Below are 24,543 nucleotides of genomic sequence, written 5' to 3' on the forward strand. Positions count from 1 at the left end.
AGTTCATGCCAAGGCCCCAGGCTTCACCGAACACTGACAAATACATAGCTGGAAACCAGTCTGATTCACCTGTCTGTGAATATTGTTAAAAGATATCGGAGTGATAAGAATGTGGTTAGTGTCTAGACATGATGAAATGCTTGTAGGATGCTGCACCTATTGATCTCCCTTATTACACCTGTAGCCCATGGTATGAAGTTACATTGGGTGTTTCCATTGTAATCCTCTGTAATTCTGTAACTCTCCAAACAGGAAGGAAGCGTTCGTTAGTGGAAAGTGCTGGTCCTGCAGAGAAAAGGGCCCAAATGAGCTATTGTGTAACATCAAAGGACAGTGACTTTGTAGATTGCCCTCCCCACTCACATGATGAGAAGACGGGACCGACACTTGTTCTGTCAGTTTGAACGCTGGGGGGAGGGGGATAAAAATCTCTGACAAGGAGAAACTGGATCTTAATGTTGTCTGGACTCTGGGGGGCAAAGATTCCTGACGATAAGCAAGAGATTCGCCAAGCTGCTTGGTTTGGATTACCCCAACGTGCATAAAAGCATGCTTATTATAGAGCTTCTATTACCTTTTGAACTTCAGATTGTACCTCATTTGTGTGTGTGAGTTTACCTGCTTTAACCTTGGAAATAATTCTATTATTTCCTTTTCCTAGTTAATAAACCTATAGTTAGCTTGTTACAGGATGAGCTTTGGTTTGAGCTCTGAGTACAATTGACCTGGGGTAAGTGACCCAGTCCTTTGGGTGTGATTTTTGGTGTAAAGTGACCATCTATCACAAAGTCAAGCTTGCTTGGGTGGCAAGATAGACTGGCACGCCCAAGAGGACTGGCTGTGACTCCATGTCAAGGCTGTTGCAGTGTTTGTGGAGTTCACACTTGCTATTTAGTTGGTAAAATCTCATTGTAGAACATACAACCAGTTAGGGAATTTTGTCCTGCTTCACAGTCTGCCCTGAGATTGGCCCTCATGGTCGTGAGCCACTCCAGACAGCGTGACATGAGCTATGTATGGAATCCAAATACTGAGTCCAAACACCCCAACCTACAGGAAAGTTTAATTTGGGATCAGGATTTCAAATCCCAGTGTGGGAGTGTTCAGCTCCCCCCTCTGCCCTCCCCCTTCTTCACTACAGAGATATAAAGCCCAGATCTGGAGTTTTGGCTCAGGCTTATCTCTAGTTTACAGGCCAGATCCCCAATGCGTGTAAACTGGTTTAGCACCATTCAAGTTTATGTAGCAATGCTGATTTACACCAGCCGACGATCTAGTCCTCAAGATCATAATGCTTTTGATTTCAAGAGCATGAACAGTGTATGTAGAGCACAAGCAAAGGCAATAGAGCGGTTTATGCGGAGGACCGATAGAGTGAGGTTTAATGTCGGGCAAAGCAAACCTTCAAGGATTCATTTCACACTGGGTTTCACACATAGCAGGGGCAGTTTGGTTCACAGAGGGTAGGGTGACAAGATGTCCCAATTTTATAGGGACAACCTGATTTTGGAGTCTTTTTCTTATATAGGCTCCTATTACCCCCCACCCCCGTCCCGATTTTTTACACTTGCTGTCTGGTCACCCTAATAGGGGGTAGCATCTTCAATTCACTGGAACCTTGAAAGGGCACTTCCCACAGCTGGCCCTGTCCTATCCCTTCAGTAAGTCACAGAACTGTCTTCTTGTCTTAGGCAGGGGCGCTGGACAATTTTTAGAGTGGGGGTGTCAGCACCCATTGAACCAAATTGTAAGCTCTGTATATAATGGAATCCACTTCAAGGCAGGGAGTCCAGCAATCTATTTTCGTAGATGTCTTCATGAGGCATCCTTGGGCTTGTTGGAGTGGGGAACCACTATTGGGGGTGGGCTGACTGGGGGGACTTGCTGGGAGAAGAGAGAGTCACTCATATCTTTCCAGCAGTGCAGACAGTATCAGCCCATTTTCTGTGACCTTTCACGTTTATGGGAAAATGCATCACCCCTCACACTCCGGGTGCTGAGTGAGCATGAATTTCATTGCAGTTATTCTACAGAGAGTTTTGAAACAATGATGATGCTTGTGAGAATTAGCATGTGTAAATGCTAGGCAGTGTCACAAATCTGTTGCTACCTCAGAATTCTTGGATGTCAAGACCCTGCAAAAAAATAGCTGCTTAGATCTTCATGGTAGCCATCCGGACAGAATTCCCTCTTCAAAAGCACAAGCCTTCACCTCTTGAGCCAAGGCAGAATCTGGCTGTTAGCTGTATAAAGTCTACAGCACACAGTTAATCAGTTCTGATGCCACCAACAGTGTGCATACCCACACACAAGTCAGTTAATTATTGTATTAGTGTTGTACTTTGTATGTGGTCTTTTAAAAAATCCCAGATGTCTACTTCTGCTGTATCTTGTTTGGCAAGTTAAAATTAATAGCAGGCAGTTGCTTGTGTGTGGTCATGTGCTTAACACTCCTGTTTCACCAGAACCTATATTGTCAGGTTATATTGAACTGCTCAACCTCTCTCATGGGAACTGAACGTACAATTATAGTATCTTGAATATCAACCAGTAATTTCTCTGGAAAGCTAGTCATAATTTTAATCTTAATTAAAGGATGTCAAAATTAGACTGACAGAAACATGATATTTGCACTGCTTTGTATGTCTGGGCTGGCCTAATGGGTCCTGAAACTTTCATACACTTTCATACTTGTTCTTGCTAGTTATCATGTGGCTGTTACTGCAAAATGTTTGAACATTACCTTACAAAATGTCAGCAGAAAAGGTTCATACATAGACATTGTTTCAGTGTGAAAATACTACTTATGAAAGAATATTTTGCAAACCTAAATGTCTTACACTCCTGGAAGATTTTTTTTCTCCTTAGGTAATATATGAAAACCACTTAATGAAACTAGTAATAATGACACCTGGTTTGGAGTCAGGTCCATTTATTTTCAGTTCCATTTACCTTCAAGATGGAAAATAGCATATGGTGAATAGTTTAATATTGCAGTTCGGGAAGCAAACATCCGGAAAACTTGTGATTTTTCCTGTGTGTTGGATTTAAAATGCTGTACCAGACTTAGAATTGAAGGAGCAGAGGGAATATCTAATGTCTGATTTTGATCTCCTTTACTGGTATACATCAGGAGCAACTCCATTACAGTCAATGAAGTCCCACTGATTTAAAGTGGTGTGAGATCAGAATTGGGCCCTCATGTCTAGTGTATCTGTCTATAACTATCTAAGGTTTTTTATATAGCTCCTGTTACCTTGATATCCAAGTAATTCACATGGAATCACAAACCTCCAGGAGGCTGTGCTTCTTGTTCCATTCCTCAAGGGAAGAAGAGTGTGACTCTATGGGACAGAGATTTTGTTGTTGCTGTTGAGTGCATCTGTTGCAGGAAAAGGTTTTCCCAAAAAGCTGTTTCTGGTTCTTTTACAGCTTGATCTGAACATAATCAGACCTAAGCTCACAATTAATTCCATGGGGGAGCTTACCAGAAAGTTTAGCATTCCCAATGAACAATCATCTTTTTAGTGTAAATGGAAAACCTGTGTGAATTCCAAGGGCTTTTGTGATGTTCTGCTAATATATTAGAACTTTACTGCTGTGGAATAACCTTGACTGCATAGAGAAGGAACTGAACCTAGAAACTGCGGTAAGGGCTATTTGAGAAATGCTCCTGATCTCCTAATTTCCCCAGACACCACTCTATCCCATCCCTCATCCTCTCCCTCTACTCAGGTGCTTTCTCTTCATGGTGCAAGTGTGCCTCAGGGGTATGTCTAGACAGCAAAAGCTTTGCTCTGGCTAGCATACCTGAGCTAGCTTGAATCCAGCTAGTGCAGGTAAGAATAGCAGTGAAGACAGCACAGTTTGGGGTTCACAATGGGCTCACGAGCTGAGTATGTACCCATGATCCACTACCCACTCTGAAGCCTGCGGTGTGCTATCTTAACCGCTGTTGATGCTAGCTGGATTCAAGCATTTGCCATGTAGATATACCCATTCATTTGGCATGTTGTAGTTTTGAGAGGGAAACTAGTTTCATATTTTGTTCTGGATTTTATTAAGAGAATAAACAAGAAAATATAAAACTGAACAAATATCACTGACCAATTTACTGGCTAATTTCCTGAAGCCAGATGAAAATAATGAAACAATGCAATAGACAAATCAAGGTTACAAGTGAGATTAAATTGATAAATCAATGGATAAACAATAACCTGAAATGGGTTCAACAGTGGCTAAATCATGAAGTCAACACAATCAGTAATCAAATCATGAGGTCAATATAATACATAATGAACCTTACACAGTCTAACCATGGACACTTAAAGAAGCATATTTCTTTTTTCAGTCTTGAAATATTACTCCACTCCTTCAAAGCACCATTTATTGACTGAGATATTCTGTTTCCTCCCCTTCCAGCTAAACTTCTCTACTTTTAATAAAGTGATCAGGTGATCAGCAATGCAGATCCTCCTTGCGGGCAGAGTAGTTAACACTGACACCTTTAAGAAGCCAGCGTGACACTGATCTGGGGAATTATTTGCTTAAATTTGGGCTGGTATCTAATTAATTGTGCTCCCTTTAATATAGATTTAACCCGCCCTGGGGTTAACAGTTAAAGGGTGCACCTCACTTAGTCTATTCAGGCCCTGGATTTGATTTATGACCTACAGAGAACTGTCATTGTTTCCAGGCCACTGACATGTCCACTCACTCAGAACATTCCTAAAATACCTCTTTAGGGGCTCAGCAAGCAAGAAATGGGGAACTGGCCAGTTGTGACTTAAGTAAAGGTTGCTTTTACTTTTGACCAACTATAAGGACAGGGCTGCTTTTATATCCCTGTTAATCTAAATAAAGCAAATGAAAGTACATACACACTACTGTAGGCTCATATGCCTTATACAACTCCTCATGAATGTCCAGCCATTATATTCAAAATTGAGCTTTTAATCTTTTTCCCTCATACACTCCAACTCCTTTCTTTCTCATTCACCCTGGACACCACCACCACCATCCTTCTTGTCATTCAGGCTCATAAATCTGGGCATTATCTTTGACTGTGTCCTCTCTAGGTCTCCAAGTCAAAGACACCTTGAAATCTTGATGCTTCTTGCATAACATCTCTAAAAGCCAACCTTTCTTTCATGTAGTATGATAAATAGAACTGAAGAAAGGTGGCAAAGAATCCTGTGGCACCTTATAGACTAACAGACATTTTACAGACTAAAACGTCTGTTAGTCTATAAGGTGCCACAGGATTCTTTGCTGCTTCTACAGAACCAGACTAACACGGCTACCCCTCTGATACTTGAAGAAAGGTGGTAAGTGGTCAGGAGGGATCTAGTTTAGTGGCTGAGGAATACAGGCTGGGGTCAGGCTGCTACAAGACAAAACACAGACCTCGCATCATGTAACAATGGTCTCTACGCATGTTCAGTACAGAGCCTTCCTACATCACTTATTGCTAATGAAACAATCCACAGGTAAATTTCTCATCAATGCTATCATCATCATCAACTACTGCAACTGTAACACCGACAGACCCTGGTCGTCAGCAGGCGGGATCAAACCTGGGACCTCTGGAGCTTAGTGCATGAGCCAAAAGCCATCTGGCTCTTAGCTGAGGCTGTAGAGCAGACTCATTTTACTCTCTCTCTAAGTGATCTTGGTGCCACTAGATGGGACAGAACTCCACACCCAAGAGGTTACATATTTCCCCTAGCTGAGGAAGCGCATCCTGAGCTTCAGAGACCTCCCAGCTGAAATCCTGGATGAGCCCCCATGTGTAACACTGACAGACCCCGGTCATCAGTGGATGGGATTGAACCTGGGATCTCTGGAGCTTAGTGCATGAGCCTCTAGTGCATGAGCCAAAAGCCAACTGGCTCTTAGTTAAGGCTGTAGAGCAGACTCATTTTACTCTCTCTCTAAGTGGTCTTGCTGCCACTAGATGGGACAGAACACCACACCCAGGAGGTGTGTGGGTTACACAACATCCTTCTGGCCTTAACAAATCTCATCTTGTCCCACTTATGTCCACTCAGCATATTTGAGCAAAGATGATTTTCCCAGCTCAACATTATGAGCACACCACCTCTCTGCATAGAGTCCAGAACCTTCAGATCTAAATATATGAACCTCTGCTGCTTGAGCTAAATGGTTCAGATCTCACAAGCTGTAGCAACCGTTTGTGTGACTAGAGGGGGACAGAGAGTCACACTGAGTAAGCATTGGTTACACCAGCACAAAGGTTACTGAAATAACAAAATCAATTCCATATAGAAAGGAAAAATAGGTGACCAATGTTACTCTTTGTTCTAATGACAAAAAAACCCTCAGATCAGAAATCACACACAAAGGACAATAGGGAAAGGTGGATCGAAGAGGATGCATGAGGTTGTAAAACTTAAGGTTCTGTGAATGAGGGAAGGGAAAGACAAAGTGAAGGTTTTCTACATTTATTAAGTCTTTAGCCCTGATGAGGCTAACTGTGGGGCAGTTGGGGGATGGGACAGATCTATTATTTTAGAACAGGACTGTGGATTCTTGTTAGATGTCAATTGAACTGAAACCTGAGATGAAACATCTGCCCCAACCAAAAACCATTCTGATTGTTGATGGAAATTAGGAAGAGAGATCAGAAAGCTGCAAGGTCTCCAAATGCTATTATATTTGAGGTGGACATAATGCTTCCACGCAGATTACACTTCTGGGCCTGATTCTACCCTCATTTATACTGGTGCAATTTATTGATAGTTCCATTAAAATCACCAGAGTTACACCAGCTAGCAGCCCAAGTAGTACTGGTGCAATGGTACCGGTTGAGAAGAATCCTCTCTCAAGCTGCATAGCAGCTACAAATCCCCTTCACAACAGCTTCTACTGCCCTCAGACTCCATTAGCCCCACATATTGCCTGTGGCCCTACTCCCCACATAGGAGTACACCACTGGGCCCATCTCACACCAGCCTACCCATGCACAGCCATCCAGGGTGCTTTGGTGGAACTGGATGCCAGTATCAGGGTGTGTAGCGGGCCGGTGTGGCTCCCCTCCTCCCCGGAGAGGGTTGAGCCCCGGACACAGGAAGGGGCGGGGCTACAGCAGGGTGAGCCCGCCCCTCAGAGGGTCAGGCGGCGACCCGGAAGAATAAAAGCCGGGCCTCCCAGCTCAGTCAGCTCTCAGCCACCGGGGAGAGCAGACCTGCCTGAGGGAGCTCCTACCGGAGGAACCACTGGAGCCCCAAGCGACTGCCTGGACTGGACGGAGAGCACCCTACCTCGCTCCTGGGAAGACCAGCCGGAACTCCCCCGCGCCACCTACGACGAGGAGCCCGGGGGAACGCCCCAGCTGCCATGCTGTTACCCCGAACCCCCGGGGCAGGATTGGCTGGACTTCCCTAAGGACCTACCAGACCTACCCCCCAGCCCGGGTTGGGACGAGCCCATGCAGTGGGACTTCCCGGGGCGAGACGCCGTGGACCAGGTAGGCCAAGAGGGGGATAGTGGAAGTGGCCCGGGGGCAGCTGACCTCAGTCAGGCTGCTGACCAGACTGAACCCATGTCAGTGTGTTGCGGTCAGGATCCCCACTGACCGGCAGCGGTGAGGACCGCTGCCTAGGGCCCCGGGCCGGGACACAGTGGAGTGGGTGGGCCTGTGTCCCCCCCTGCCACCCCACTCACGGGTGGCAGCCGTCCCCCTCTACCTACTGGCTCAGCCTGCCACAAGAGGCCTGAGCCCCTGTACTGCTTGCTACTGGCTCAGCCTGCCACAAGAGGCCTGAGCCCCTGTACTGCTTGCTACCGGCTCAGCCTGCCACAAGAGGCCTGAGCCCCTGTACTGCTTGCTACCGGCTCAGCCTGCCACAAGAGGCCTGAGGCCCTGTACTGCTTGCTACTGGCTCAGCCTGCCACAAGAGGCCTGAGGCCCTGTACTGCTTGCTACTGGCTCAGCCTGCCACAAGAGGCCTGAGGCCCTGTACTGCTTGCTACTGGCTCAGCCTGCCACAAGAGGCCTGAGGCCCTGTACTGCTTGCTACTGGCTCAGCCTGCCACAAGAGGCCTGAGGCCCTGTACTGCTTGCTACTGGCTCAGCCTGCCACAAGAGGCCTGAGGCCCTGTACTGCTTGCTACTGGCTCAGCCTGCCACAAGAGGCCTGAGGCCCTGTACTGCTTGCTACTGGCTCAGCCTGCCACAAGAGGCCTGAGGCCCTGTACTGTTTGTTACTGGCTCAGCCTGCCACAAGAGGCCTGAGACCTATTTAGACTGTTTGTCGCCCAGCCCCTGCACCAGGGGGCCTGGGCCTGTCCTAGCCTTAAAGAGACAGGACAGAACCCCTGTGAGACAAGCGGGCCGGTGTGGCTCCCCTCCTCCCCTCAGAGGGTTGAGCCCCGGACCCACCTGTTACAGGGTGTGTACATAAGAATGGCCATACTGGGTCAAACCAAAGGTCCATCTAGCCCAGTATTCCATCTTCCGACAGTGGATAATGCCAGGTGCCCCAGAGCGAATGAACAGAACAGGTAATCATCACCTTTGTAACTGGGCATAGGGTTTGGCCTCGTGAGTCTAAAACTAAGTTTTGAAAGAAGAGTAAATCTCCCAGAGCCTGAATATCTCTGAGTGGAAGAAAGACTGTCAAATTCTACATTATTTGCTGTAATTTGCTATTTTAGCTAGCTCCACCAAAACATCTCCCTAATGGTAGTTGCTTGAACATGGCATGAGAAAAACTTGGGAAATGGCATATTTCCCTGGTGCAATTTAACTGTCATTTGAACAAAGTGGTTATATTAGCTTTAATCTGCTCTGTAAATTTTCTCGTATGTGTGTGTGTGTGTTAATGTGAAGATTTCCTTAGACATTCTACATTCAGTTGGAAGGCTCAGATACATTTGACATGCTCCCATACAGGCTGGGAGTTTTAGATACATATATTAACCAATTTTTTAAGAACATGTTCAAGTTTGAAATTTTAGACATATAGGGCTGGATTCTCCAGCCTGCCAAGGCTATTTTGTGTCAGCTACAGTTTTGCAGCACAAATCAGCCTTAAAATGACCAGAGGTAGCTGATGAAGAATGCCCTTGGTGAGGGGAACTGTCTACTAGCATTCATCTCCTGTGCCAGCTGCACTGCACCCCCAGCATAAGGAGAGGGAAGGGAATGACAGGGCATTTGATTGGTAGGGCATGGATGGGGTGGGCGTATAATTTGCTTCACTGACATAAGAAATTCCTGGGACACTGGAACATTATATAAAAACCTGGGACATTTAGTCACCTTGGAGATAGAAGTAGGAAAAGGGAACCGTTGGGATTTGGAATAGAATAGTGTCTGTGAGATTTGCAATAGTGCATTTGAATTTTTAAAGTCTTTGGCCATGTTTTTGTATCAACATTCAGATGTGTCTAATGTAGAAAACGTGAATGTATTTGAGATCTGGTGCTTATACTCCACATTTTCAAATGCAACACAGCTTGCCAATAGCAAGCTCTTCTTCTTTTAAAAGTGAGAGTTTAGTGGATGTAGGGTTGCCAACTTTCTTATTGTAGAAAACCGAATACCGAGAGAAGCCTGGGCAGTTGTGGAAAACAACAGAAAATTATTTTAATGATTAGCAACAGCACATTCTTCTAGTCACCAAGAACATCCAGCTGGAACATAAGTACTATGCCCTGATATGTGGACCACACAATGGGCTGTGATGGTTTATGGGCGCTGCAGGCACTCTGACCTCTGAAAAAAAACAGACTTTTATATATGCACCTCTCTTGTGGCCCAAAAAGTTTTCCATTTCAAGAATTTTTCATTTCAAGTGTGTTGGCAGTTTTGAAAGTTTTTTTCCCCCACTATCTTTTCGAGTCAGGAGTTTTGTTGAATCCAAACTTATTTCACAAACAGATACGGTTTTGATAAATTAGCATTTTAAAAAAAAAGTTTCATTCAAAAATTCCAAACCAGCTCTACTGTACTTCTGCTGGCAGGGACTCATGGCCATTGGCTCCATGTAGTGGAAACCCAGCTCAGCACACAGTAAGAAGTTCCCTAGAGAACTGGGCTCTGACACACACAATTGAGGAAGGAGGCTGTGCTGATTAAAAAACACTCCCAGGGTTAGAGGGGAAGTGAAGGCAGCTGTAAAAAATAAAAAAATTATATAACAAATGGAAGAAAGGGGAAGTTTATTGTAAGGAATCTAAAAAAAGTTGGGAATTGTAGAAAATTAATCTGACTATATGGAAATGGTAGAATTATCATCATTAATAATGAGAAAAGACAGACATGTTCAGTAAATATTTCTGTTCTGCATTTGGAGACAAAACAGATGATATATTCTCATCATATGGTGATAATACTCTTTCCATTCCACTAGTATCTCTAGTGGATATTAAACAAAAGTTACTAAAGTCAGACATTTTAAAAAAAATTAGATTTAGATAACTAGTATCCAAGAGTTTTAAAGAGCTGACTGTGGAATTTACTGAACCACTAATGTTGATTTTCAATAAGTCTTGGAGTACTGGGGAAGTTCCAGAAGACTGGAAGAAAGCTAATGTGCCAATTTTTAAAAAGGGCAAACAGGATAAACCAGGTAATTATAGGCCTTTCAGACTGATATCAATCCTAGGCAAGATAATGGCGCAACTGATACATGACTCAAAGAAATAAAGGAGAGTAATGCAATCCGTGTATGGATAATAAATTCTTCAAACTAACTTGATACTTTTTATGAGATTATAAATGTGGTTGATAAGATAATAGTGTTGACATAATAGACTTCTGTAATGTAGTTGACTTGGTATCACATGACATTTTGATTAAAAAGCTAGAATGATATAAAATTAAGATGGCATACATTAAATAGTAAAAACTGGCTAACTGATAGATCTCAAAATGTAACTGTAAATGGGGAATTGTCATGAAGAGGGGGTGTTTGCAGTAGAATCCCGCAGGAATTGTGTTGGCCCTACACTATTTAACATTTTTATCAAATGACCTGGAACAAAACATAAGATCATCACTGATAAAGTCTGCAGATGACACAAAATTGGAAGAGTGGTAAATAATGAAGCAGATGCATCACTGATTCAGAGTGATCTGGATAACTTGGTGACCTGGGCGCAAGCAAATAATGTGTTTTCATAATGCTAAATATAAATCTAGGCACAAAGAAAGTAGACCATACTTGCAGGATGGAGGACTTTATCCTGGGAAGCAGTGTCGCTGAAAAAAGATTTAGGGGTCATGGTGGATAATGAGCTGAACATGACTCCCAGAGTGACACTGTGGCCAAAAGAACTAATGCAATTCTGAGATGTATAAACAGGAGGATCTGAAGTAGAAATAGAGAGGTTATTTTACCTCTGTATTTAACGCTGGTGTTACCACTACTGTGGCTCAGTTCTGCTGTCCACAAATCAAGAAGGATGTTGATAAATTGGAGAGGGTTCAGAGAAGAGTCTGAGAATGATTAAAGGATTGGACGACATGCCTTATAGTGATAAACTAAATAGATTGAGCTCCTTGAGTCTAACAAAGAGAAGGTTAAGGGATTGCAGTTTATAAGTACTTACATGGGGAACAAATCTTTAATAAATGGGCTCTTCAGTCTAGCAAAGAAAGGTATAACATAATCCAATGACTAGAAGTTGAAGCTAGACAAATTCAGACTGGAAATGAGGCATACATTTTTAACGGTGAGAGTAATTAAGCATTCTAACAGTTTACCAAAGGACATGGTGGATTCTCCACTAGTGACAATTTTTAAATCAAGATTGGATGTTTTTTCTAAAAAATCTTCTCTAGGAATTATTTGGGGGAAGTTCTATGGCCTGTGTTATACAGGAGGTCAGACTAGATGATCACAAAAGGTCTCTTCTGGCCTAAGAATCCCCGAATACATAGCCTGTGATCTGGTCTCAGAATTCTCCTTCAATTCAAGGTCTGTGAGAGTGAGGGATTGTTTTCTAGGATAGGTTGTAGATGGTTGATGATGTGCTGGAGAGGTTTTAGCTGGGAGCTGTATGTGATGGCCAGTGGAGTTCTCTTATTTTCCTTGTTGGGCCCGTCCTGTAGTAGGTGATTTCTGGGTACCCGTCTCGCTCTGTCAATCTGTTTCCTCACTTCCCCAGGTGGATACTGTGGTTTTAAGAATGCTTGATAAAGATCTTGTAGGTGTTTGTCTGAAGGACTGGAGCAAATTCGGTTGTATCTTAGGGCTTGGCTGTAGATAATGGATCGTGTGATGTGTCCTGGATGGAAGCTGGAGGCATGTAGGTGAGTATAGCGGTCAGTAGGTTTCTGGTACAGGGTGGTGTTTATGTGACCATCACTTATTTGCACAGTAGTGTCCAGGAAGTGGATCTCTTGTGTGGACTGGTCCAGGATGAAGTTGATGGTGGGGTTGAATTCTTCAAGGGCTCCTTCCCCTGGGTCCATCTGATGAAGATGTCATCAATGTAGCACAAGTAGAGAAGAGGCTCTAGGGGACAAGAGCTGAGGAAGCGTTGTTCTAAGTCAGCCATAAAAATGTTGGCATACTGAGGGGCCATGAGGGTACCCATAGCAGTGCCACTGACTTGAAAATATAAGCTGTCCCCAAATCTGAAATGATTGTGGGTAAGGACAAAGTCACAAAGCTCAGCCACCAGGTGTGCAATGGCCTCATCAGGGATACTGTTCCTGACAGCTTGTAGTCCATCCTCATGTGGAATATTGGTGTAAAGAGCTTCTATATCCATGGTGGCCAGGATGGTGTTTTCAGGAACATCACCAATGCATTGTAGTTTCCTCAGGAAGTCAGTGGTGTCTCAAACATATCTAGGAGTACTGGTAGAGTAGGGTGTGAGGAGAGAGTCCAAATAGCCAGATAATCCTGCTGTAAGAGTGCCGATGCCTGAGACGATGGGGCGTCCAGGGTTTCCAGGTTTATGGATCTTGGGTAGCAGATAGAATACTCGTGGTAGGGGCTCTGTGGTGTGTGTCCGTGTAGATTTATTCCTATGTTGTAGCAGGGAGTTTCTTGAGCAGATGGTGTAGTTTCTTTTGGTACTCCTCAATGGGATTGGAGGATAGTGGCCTGTAGAATGTGGTGTTGGAGAGTTGCCTGACAGCCTCCTATTCATAATCTGACTTGTTCATTATGACTACAGCACCTCCTTTGTCAGCCCCTTTGATTATAATGTCAGAGTTGTTTCTGAGGCTGTGGATGGCATTGCATTCTGTACGGCTGAGGTTATGGGGCAAGTGATGCTGTTTGTTCACAGTTTCAGCCTGTGCACGTCTGCAGAAGCACTCTATGTAGAAGTCCAGTCTGTCATTTCAACCATCAAGAGGAGTCCACGCAGAATTCTTCTTCTTGTAGTGTTGGTAGGAGGGTTCCTGTGGGTCAGTGCACTGTTCAGTGGTGTGTTGAAAATATTCCTTGAGTCAGGGACGATGAAAGTAGGCTTCCAGATCACTGCAGAACTGTATCATGTTTGTGGGGGTGATGGGGCAGAAAGAGAGTCCCCGAGATAGGACAGACTCTTCCGCCGGGCTAAGTGTGTGGTTAGATAGATTAACAATATTGTTGGGTGAGTTAAGGGTACCATTGTTGTAGTCCCCTGTGGCATGTAGGAGTTTAGATAGTTTACTGTCCTTTTTCCTCTGTAGAGAAGTGAAGTGTGCGTTGTAAATGGCTTGTCTCATTTTTGTAAAGTCCAGCCACGTGGAAGCTTGTGTGGACGGCTGGTTTTGTATGAGAGTCTCCAGTTTTGAGAGCTCATTCTTGATCTTCTCCTGTCTGCTGTACAGGATTCTGATCAGGTGGTTCCTCCGTTCCTTTGAGAGTGTGTGGCACAATATCTCACCACAGTCAGTATAGTATGTCGTTTGCAATGGATTTTTTACCTTCAGTCCATTTGGTATGATGTCCATCTGTTTGCACTTGGAGAGGAAGATGATGTCTGTCTGTATCTGTGCGAGTTTTTTGTTGAGGTTGATGGATTTCCACTCCATATGGCTAAATTTAGTGCCTTGCATGGTATCAGGTATCGGGGGTAGCACCTTGTTATCTACCTTCTTTTAGCAGATTGCACCTGCAGGGAAACTCCACCAGAGAGATGTTCCTGATATAATTATCTCCTGCACAGTCTGTTCAGAGTAGAGTTCATCACTGGGTCAAGGCTCCGGAGTTTAAGATAAGATCCATACAACGATAAATTATTTGTGTGTCTAATGCATTGCAAAATATATAAGAAAGTTAATTGCAGAGGCAGTTTTTATTATTCTCGAGAGTCGAAACTGTAACTTGTCATCCTCACTATGAGTCAAATGCCAAATTATAGCTGAAATCCGGTTCTCTACTCTTACTACTAGTGTAGAAGTCAGTTTTACCCATTGGCTTTTTATTTCTTTCAAAGTTTGCTTTTATTTTCCAGTATTGCAAATACAAAAGATTATGTCATTGCTATATACAGTCCACAGATATAAGCATGTATAAAATGATACCATTGTCATAAACATTATATTGTGCATATATTACACACAGTGCTGGTAGCCCTGCCTATTATTAAAGTTGCATGACACTTCCCATTTCAAGACATGTTTTCCATTGCTTATAACTGTGCCAAATTTGAAGCATTTGTGCTGAAATTTTACATGCTAGAGCTCTACCTCAGGCTGAATTGTTTGGGGAAATTTCTGCCAAAAGCAGTTCAGCCATTTCTGAGAATGTTGGGATAAATATGTTGTTTTGCCAATGTTCAAAACTTCAGGCAAACTTTTTCTTGAACAATTCTAGTTCCCCCATTCTTTGGTACAGGGACTGCCATTTGGCAGGGAGGTGGCCTTTATGTCTCAAATGTGCCTTTTGCCACCCCCTGAAAATCCACCTACACTTGGCCAAGTATAAGCCTTTGGAAAAAAAAATTATTTTCCATACACCCAGTAAGGGCTTCAATTTTAGCAACTAAATTCACTGAAGAGTCCAGGTGCACTGGGCACGCTTCAGCCCAGGACTGGACAGAACTTTACCTGCAGTTGCACTGTTGTTGCAATTGTGGCTGTGCTGAAGTCCAGGTCTGGGCACCTGAACTGAGAGCAGGGAGCCTGTCTCTCCCATACTCTGTGACCCCCCTCCTTGGCTCAGGAAGCAAGTAGGAGGAAACTGCCTGATTTGAATGCAGAAGGAACAAGAGTCAGACCAGTGGGATGGGGTGAGGGGAGTAGATTGGGACAAGAGGGTGGGAGGTGGAAGACCAGGATTAGGGGTTGGCCAGGGACAAGAGAGAAACTGGGACTGGGAGTTGGAATGAGGAGGGAGATTGGAGGGCAGGGGTCCTGTGGAAAGAACAGTATGTGATCATGTGATTAAAGACTGTATCACAATGCATATGCACAAGGGGCCCAATTAAGGTTGAACAGACAATGTTATTTTAATGTAGTCTTGTGTGTGTAATATATTTAGTGCTTAACATCCCAAAGGATTCCCAAGCACTTTGCAAACTATAAACACTAAAAGATTCACTTCTTCCCTCATTGAAATACCTTTGGGATGCGATACAGCAGATTTTCAACAGCACAAAACAACTCTAATCAACATTTTAGGACAGGAAGTGAAGGAGAACACAATAGCAAGGTGAAACTGTAGGGGGAATTTTATTTAGGTACAATTAATCAAACTGTAATTTGGTCAGGAGGCTGAGGTTAACACAACTAGTCTTTCAAAGAGTGCCATGGGATTTTTTTATGGCCATTTGTGAATTCAGGATAGTATGAGATTTTTTCCAAATGAGGAAAAAGCATTGGAAACACCATCTGCAATCAAGAAAGATACAGTAGTTCATTCTATAATGAGTGAATATTTAAAATTGGTTACATGCAAATGTTTTAGCATTTTAAAAAAAAATCTGTAGCTACATCAGGCTAAGGCTCTAATGCAGCAGTTGTTCAAAACAAATAGACCCCTGATTGGAGCAATTTAAGAAACCAGGGCCTATGGGCCAGGAGTGTGATCTATGAAAGTACTTAAACACCTAACTCCCATTTTTAGGCACCACTGCAATCCACTAAACTCCCACTTGGCTGCTGCCTGACCTTGGAGGCATCTAAACTCACTTGCCCTAAGTTCCTGCCTCTGGGCATATGCACTGCTGCTTCACCCTAGGCATCTGGATACCTATCTCCCACCTAAGCCCCAGAGCACTCACAAACCAGGGAAAGCAGGCATGTGGCTGCCTAAGTTACATGCGGGGTGCTATCTGGTAGGCATGTGTGATGCTGTATGATTGAAATATGACCATTTATATCCATGATATTGCCACTGTTAGACAATAACAAATCTTGTACAAATTATGGCATGCAAGATGTCAATGGAAAAGTTATGGTTTGCTGTGCATGGTTATCTTGGTTCTATTCATGCATCATTTTTGTATCTGAAGTTATGAATATTGGTTATATACCTGTAATGGCCCATCAAATACACTTCATAAGGTATAGAACAGCCATAGAATACCAGGGTTGGAAGGGACATCAGGAGGTCATCTAGGCCAGCCTTCTGCTCAAAGAAGGACCAATCCTCAGACAGATTTTTGCCCCCAGTGCCTCCCTCAAGGATTGAGCTCACAACACTAGGTTTAGGAGGTTAATACTTAAACCACTGAGCTATCCCTCCCTCTGATCTAGCCAGCACCTTGTGAATGGACTATTCAAGTTGATGGCCCATCAAATACACTTAATTATCACAATGGGCCAGAGAAGAAACTCATTCCTTCCACATAGCTCTTCCTGCAGACACTAGCCTCCAAGCGGCCAATAGCTGCCCCTGTGAGTCAGCAAGCCACATAAAGGAATGTGACATGCTCATGTGACCCTGGACTCCATCTTGTGCCAGTAATTTTCCAGAAACTATGTTGTGAGCTTTGTTTGGGACAGTAAAATACCAATCACATGGCAAAGGATATAAAAGACCCCTGAAACATCTCCATGTTGCCTCTTTCCTGTTCTGATTCTCTGGACTGTGGATTTACAACTAAAAGGAGCATACTAACTGAGGACTTTCCAATCTTTTGGAAGTTACCAGGGATTTTTACAAGACAGCAGTCTGTTCCATCACTTCTGCAAACCTGAGATAAGAACATTGCCATGATTGTATGTATACAATCTATTAACCATTTTTAACTCTCTCCTTCTTTTTTTGTTAATAAACCTTTAGATTTTTAGTTACTAAAGGACTGGCAGCAGCATGATTATTGGGTAAGGTCTGAGTTACATATTGACCCTTTGATGAAACTGGTTTTCAATAACTACGCATCATAAAGTCTAGTGTCTGGGTGACAAAATAAGGGATGGAATACCTAAGGAGACTGCATTTTTTACTTATTAGCCAACGTGGTGAGACAGAAGTTTACTTTTCTTACTGGCTTGGTATAATCTAATGCTAGAATAACCACCAATATGGGGTAAGTCCACCCTATTTCTCAACAGTTTGTCCTGAATCTGACATTCTCAGCTGTGACCCACTGAGGCACAGTGACAGCATGCTCACAAGCTGCCTAACAGATCAGGTCTCTCAAGCAAGTCCACACAAAATAGCTGGGAGGCAGGGAAGGGCACATTCTCTCTGTTATTACCTTTAGCGTAGTGGATAGGATACTCCCCCAGGATGTGGGAGGTGCTTGGTTCAGAGTCCCCTGCTCATCCTGAAAGAGAAAAGGGATTTGCTACCTCTGTGTGAATGACCTAACCACTAGCCTGTAGAATATTCTGATGTGGATCTCCCGCAATCTCTGCATTTGAAGTTGTTGCAGTTCAATTAAATAATTGAATAAAAACTGGGCCACTGAAAGTTAAGGACTCAACAAGTGAATATAGCTGAACCACTCAGTAATAGTGACCACAATTAAATTTAACATTGTAGGGGAAAATGCCAACAAACCCTCTCATAAAAGCATTTAACTTCAAAAAGTTAAACACAAAAACGAGGAAGCTAGTTAAATGGAAATCAAGAAGAATAGTTACAAGAGTGAAATCCCTGCAAGCTACATGGAAACTATTAAAAAACACCACAATAGAGGCTCAAACTAAATGTATACACCAAATTAAAAATATAGTAAGAAGACCACACAAAAAAAATGCCACCATGGCTAAACGGTAGAGTAAAAGAGGTGGCTAGAGGCAAGAAGACATCCTTTAAAAATTGAAGTCAAATCCTACTGAGGAAACTAGAAAGGAGCATAAGCTCTGGTAAGTCAAGTGTAAAAAGACAATAGGGCAGGCCAAAAAAGAATTTGAAGAGCAACTAGCAAAAGACACAAATGGCATGTCTTCACCGGCAACGTTAATGTGCTGCCGCAGCAGCGCTTTAACATGGCTTATGCAGTCGCGGCATAGAGCTGGGAGAACTCTCTATAAAAAAAACCACCCCCACGAGGGGAATAGCTACCAGCGCTGGGAGTGTGGCTGCCGGTGCACTGTCTACACTGGCGCTTTACAGCACTGAAACTTGCAGTGCTCAGGGGGGTGTTGTTTCACACCCCTGAGCAAGAAAGTTGCAGCGCTGTAAAGTGCCAGTGTAGCCAAGCCCAAAAACTAAACAGCAAAAATATGTTAATTACTTCAGAAGCAGGAAGCCTGCCAAACAATCAGTAGGGCCATTGGACGATCAAGGTGCTAAAGGAGCACTCAAGGAAGATAAGGCCTTTGCAGAGAAGTTAAATGAATTCTTTGCATTGGTCTTCACTGCAGAAGATGTGAGGGAGATTCCCACACCTGAGCCATTCTTTTTAGGAGTCAAATCTGAGGAACTGTCCCAGATTGAGGTGTCAGTAGAGGTGAGTTTGGATCAAATTGATAAACAATAATATGTCTCACAAGTTCTTAACAGCCTCAGCTCAGAACTAACACACTCATGACAAGTTTAGTCGATACTTTATACAGATCAGGGGTCTTTGTTCTGGAGTTCCCAGGATCAGGCAGTCAGATGATAATCAGTTTCTCTCTCCAGTGCTTCAAAAGGCCTCCCAAATACCTCCTAGGAAACAAATTTCATGCACATTGTCCCAAACAGTTCTTTGAAGTTCCTACAGTCCTACAATAACAGATAAGCAATTGCACTTTTAATACAGTGGACCCAAAAGATATTAAAACTAATTCAATAAGATTTAAGCTTTACTGAATTAAATTATTCAGGCTATTGCAGGAAATTGCCATCTGTCACAACTACAAATCAGGCTCTCTCTACATTTCCAGGGAGCCTTGCCATCTTTATGGTGGACTTGTAACCTGTACCATAAAATAGATGAAAAAAATTGCTGTAACTGTCTTGAGAAGGTAAGACTCTACTGGAGTGGAACTTGAGGTTTGGATCAGCTCCTGGCTCTGCCACAAGTTCTTATGTGACCTTGAGCAAGTCACTTAATTTATCTGTACCTCCGTTCCCCATATGTAAAACAGGATGAATGATTATCCCTTTCTCCTACCCTTTGTGTTGTTGCTTGTCTATTAAATTAAAAGCTCCTGAAGCAAGGAACTCCCTCTAGATGTGAGTGCAAGACCTGGTACAATAGGGGTAGGTCTACACGGCAATAAGAAATCTGCAGCTGGCCCGTGTCAGCTGACTCGGACTCATGGGGCTTGGGCTGTGGGGCTGTTGAATTGCAGTGCTGAGACTGCAGCCTGGGTTGTAGGACCCTGCAAGGTGGGAGAGTCCCAGAGCTCGGGCTGCAGCCTGAGCCAGAAAGTCTGTAACAGAATTAAACAGCCCTGAAACTTGAGGCTGAGCCAGCTGGCACGGACCAGCCACAGGTGTCTAACCACAGCATGGCCATACCCTTAGGTTCTGATCTCAGCTGGAGCTTCTAGGTGCTACTATTCTACAAATAACACATGGTAAGGGTCAAAACTTGTTCTGGGAGGCCAGACCAGTATATGTTTTGCTTTGAAAACTAGGTCACCAGTCCCTGCTTACACTGAATTGAGCATAATAATCTAAATATGATATCACAGAATAAAGCAACAAAACAAAAACAAAAAAAATGTGATGTTCAATGTTGTAGTTTGCCATCTCATGCATCAATATAATGATTTCATTAAAATGTAACTTGCAACAAAATGTCCTGCTATTACTGCTACAGCTTATGTCTGCAGTATACTGGTCATAAAATTGTTCTTTGTTCCATGGGTAATGTCATGATATTTAGGAGGGGACATTTTCTGGAAGTAATGTTGCAGTATATTACCACATTAATATATAAGCCACACGAGAGTTTCAGTACTAAAGATCATTTAGATATTTTCATAAAACCTCTCTTGGCAATTGCTTCCTATCGCACTGATTTTTGAAGAATACTTCAGATTCTCTCTCATCATGGCTTATTAACATACAGTAATTCACAAAATACATCTATTTTGGGACATTTTTGATATCAATATTAATTAACTCTTGAGTGCTCTACAACACTTAGCAGCCTGCAATAAAAGGAGGTTAATTTGACCTGCTAGACATTGCTGAGAAGCTCAGAATTTTGTGTGTGTCTCCATAAGGGACAGAGGATGCAGCATTCAAGTATTTGAGTTTCCCAGGTTCACATGCCAAGTGTGAGCAAAAATAAAGTCAAGGGGGAGGGAATTAAAAGAAAAAAATCAATTATTCTGCTGCAAGTCAAAATAAAAACAACTAAGGAAGAAACACGTGTGTGCTAACTGTAGGAAAGCCTGACCATTTTAGGGAAATTAGGTGCCCATTCCCCATGGGTTGCAATGAGAGCTGGGTACTAAACTCCCCTTTCTACCTTTGGAAATCTCCCGTTTAATGGCTGCTGCTATACTTTGTGCCCAATGAGAACCCCATGTTAGGAACAGCCTGCAGTCTCTTGCTCTTGTTGATATAGAAACCATAACAGATGCAACATAGTCAGTCTCCCCAGAATGGATAGGGATCGAGCATATTGTGCATAGCATAACAGCATTCTTCTAACTGTCAACATAAAAAAGTCATTGAAAACCTTATTAGATGCTTTCTGCTTTCTTGAAAAAGGAATGAATTTAGCAATCACAACTGCTGTGTGTGGGAAGGAGGAAAGGAGTAGAGTGGAGGTTTAGATAAGTTTTTACTTACTGATAATTTTACTTTTACTATAGTGATTGCTCTGGAAAGGTGATTGAATCCTGTGTGATCATTGGGCCTCCACATTTACTCTACTTGTGAGCTCAACTGTAAAAAAAAATAAGTTTATAAAATGTCACAAGAACCTAAAATAACAAAAATTGATGGGAAAATGTACAAAAAGGAGACAGGAGAACTGAATTAATCCAAACCAAAAAAAAGTCTACTAATATAACTCAAGGACTATGTTATGATCATACTTGGTAAATAAAAAATTAAAAGACTGATCATTAAACCAAAATTAAACCGAATATTAGGCCTAACTGATGGACAAATAATCAGGAGATGGGCTATTTCACGCATCAGAGCCTTTTGAGGTCCTTACGGAAAAAATGTTGGGGAAAAAATTGGCTAATGGAGCAAGCTTAACCCTAGCTGCCATCCACACCATCTCCTGGACCTCAGACCATCTTTGTGCTAATCTGGAGAGATACCCTAACCAGAGTGGGCCAGAGAGAGAGGGACTCAAATGACATCACCATTTCCACCAGCTCCAGCTAAGTCCTCAGCGCCACCTGGGAGGTGAGATGGTTTCTCTCCCCTTCCCCACTGCCAATGTGTTCTTTTCCTTCTCCACTGTATTTCTTCTCTTTCATAGCCCTCTCCTTTTTCCTTCTGTCTGACAAGAGTCTGGCTTTGCTGGCCAAAACTGTATATTTTACAACATTGCTGTAAGGCTGACCAGAACAAGGCAATGAAAAGCAATGCCTTACACAGTCTGCTCTTTCTCCAGCAGTGAGGTTGCAAGTGAAAATAAACAGCAGACACGGAAGCTCCATTTTCTATCTTGGCTATTCTTTTCTCTTCCCTCTCGTGGGTGTTTGTTTTGTTTTGTCTTGTCTTCTAGGAAATGGCATGGGACTTTAACAGCAGCAACTATGACAGCTCCAGCCCATCTTAACTAACTCCTACTCTTTTCCCCAAAATGGACAGTTATTACCATCTTTGTTACCATCTAGAAGACTTTCAGACAAGGGTTTTTCCCTTTTCACAAACCATTTCACCTACCTTCCCTTGTTGTAGTTTTGCCCCTTTTTTAATTCTCTACTTTGAGGTCTTTCTCCAGGCCACTGAATTCTTGGCACATCTCTTGTCCCGTTTCTTCTCTCTCTAGCCCCCATTTGACTTTTGAACCTATTCCTTGATACCTTGCCTACGCTGGTCCTGCCCTTTCTGGCCATTTGAATCTCCGGGCATTCCTGCTCTCCTTAAAAGAAAAGGGATCCAATCTGTTGTAATTAATACCAACTGGTGCAAGGTCCTGACTACCCCAACACATTTCCATCTAAATGTTCCCTGAATTTCCGTGGGTACTCTGGCCACTGAACAAAAAAAGTCAGTTTTACTCTCTCTCTGCACCATCCAACAGGGTTTTACCCAGTGTCTCCTGACCCACGAGCACCCAACAGCAGAGTCTACCAGGGTCATGATTTGTTAGTGCTCCAGTGTCACAGAGATGGTGGATGTCCATTTTGACTGCCCGCCAAGGGTTTCTGTTCACCCACAGAACTCAATGAAGATACAATCCATAGCAAAGCAGTCCCTTTTCAAGTGTTCCAAACCGCTGCATTGGTAGCAAACAATTTGGTGCTGTGAGGAAGGGGTGTCCTTGTCCTATTTTCTTTTCCAGTGTCTTTATTGTCTCTGACTCGCTGCCTTTCCTCTCTGGATCTTGTCCTCTAAATGGATGGACTGATTCCATAAACTCGTCAGTGAGTTTTACCGCCACTTCTAAGGTGGCAGGTTAGTGTACCTGCACCAAAACTCTAGTGATTTCAGGGAAACTCTGTAATATTTGCCCCAAAATAATGGAATCCATTATCTCCCCAATTCCTTGGCCATCTGGCCTCTGCCACCTAGTGTCCCAATTGGTTAATTTTTGGCAAAGGCCCCAAGACGTATCCCCTTCAACCATCTGGCTGCCCAAAACTTCTGCCTGTACCATTTGTCAGATAGTCCCATTTAGCCTAGAATGGCTGCTTTTACTGTATCATAGACAGCTGCCTGGACATCACTGAGCACCATATATGCGGCAAATAGTGTTAATATAACCTAGCTGCGGTTTAAGATCAGTTTTAAATAACGTTTGGTAAACAAAGACCTTAGCTAGCTTACTATTATGGCAAACATACATTATATTTTATTAAAAATTAGGAAAAGAGTATGAAATAAGACTTTTATGTTAACATCTTTTTTGTATTTAGCTAGAGAGAGAGTTTTTAGAAGAAAAAAATCTTATTTTTTTAAGATGGCATTAAAGATGGTAACTGCCTTTGCGGGGAAAGAGAAGAAGTTGGTAAGATGGGCTGGAGCTGTTATTGTTGCTGTGTGATTTTAGAAGACAAAGCAAGATGAACACACACAAAAGGGAAGAGAAAATAATAGCTAAGATATAAAAACAGCTTTTGTTTTTGGTGTCAGCTTTTATTTATAACCCTTTTGCTGGAGAAATACAGGCACAGCACATGGTTTTGTTAACTACCTAGAGACCCAACAAACTTGTACTAGCATGGCTTTTAGTTGCTTTCTTTGGTTTTGGGCTTACAGCAGTATTGCAAAATATACAGTCTTGGTCAGCTAAGCCAGACTTGTAATAGACAGAAGGAAAAAGTAGAATAGGAAAAGTGGGGAAGGAAAATGACACATGGTGGGCAGGGAAAGAGAGAGAGAGAGACTCAGATTGTATTTGGGATTTAGCTGGAGCTGGTGGAGGTGGCCATATTGTTTGGTTGTTTAGTTGTTTTCAGCTTGGTTTGGTAGGACATTTTCTAGGATTAGGACAAATAAGGTCTGGAGATTTAGGAACCAGGGGAGGTATGTGGCACAGCCTAAGGCTTACCACCACTTCAACACTTGCAACCTTTGAACTGGCACCTGGCTCAGTGTGAAAGTAGAGCTCCATTGTGAAGCAGACAATACACACATGACCAGACAAGGAGAGAAGTCTCTGTTGCCTCCTGGCTGAATGGAGCATGTCTGAGGCATGTTACATCCTGGTGACCTTCCTTATCTCCAAGACCTTAAAAGCATAATTTTCAGTGTAGATACATAGTTCTTTAAATATTATGATCTGTACATACAAACATTTCACAATGATTATGACGACCAGTAGGCTATAAGTTCTCAGTAGAGACCTCCCATGCCACCCTTTGGTGAAATATAATGTATATATCGGACCCACAGGATCCCTGAAAAACCCTATGCACCCCCTGAAACCTCTGCTAGTTGGCACAAAGAGGTCCCTGTGTCACACCCTCCTAGAATGCATTTTTGCTTGTTTACTATTGTTACTGCATGAGCTCATTAACTTCTTAAAACAAAGGTTGTAGAGGGCCTGATCCCTGGGGGATCCTGCTTCACAGATGGGATAGCCAAAGGAAAGGAGACAGGG

The sequence above is a fragment of the Mauremys mutica genome, chromosome 1, assembly GCF_020497125.1.
Source record: "Mauremys mutica isolate MM-2020 ecotype Southern chromosome 1, ASM2049712v1, whole genome shotgun sequence".
NCBI lineage: Eukaryota > Metazoa > Chordata > Testudines > Geoemydidae > Mauremys > Mauremys mutica.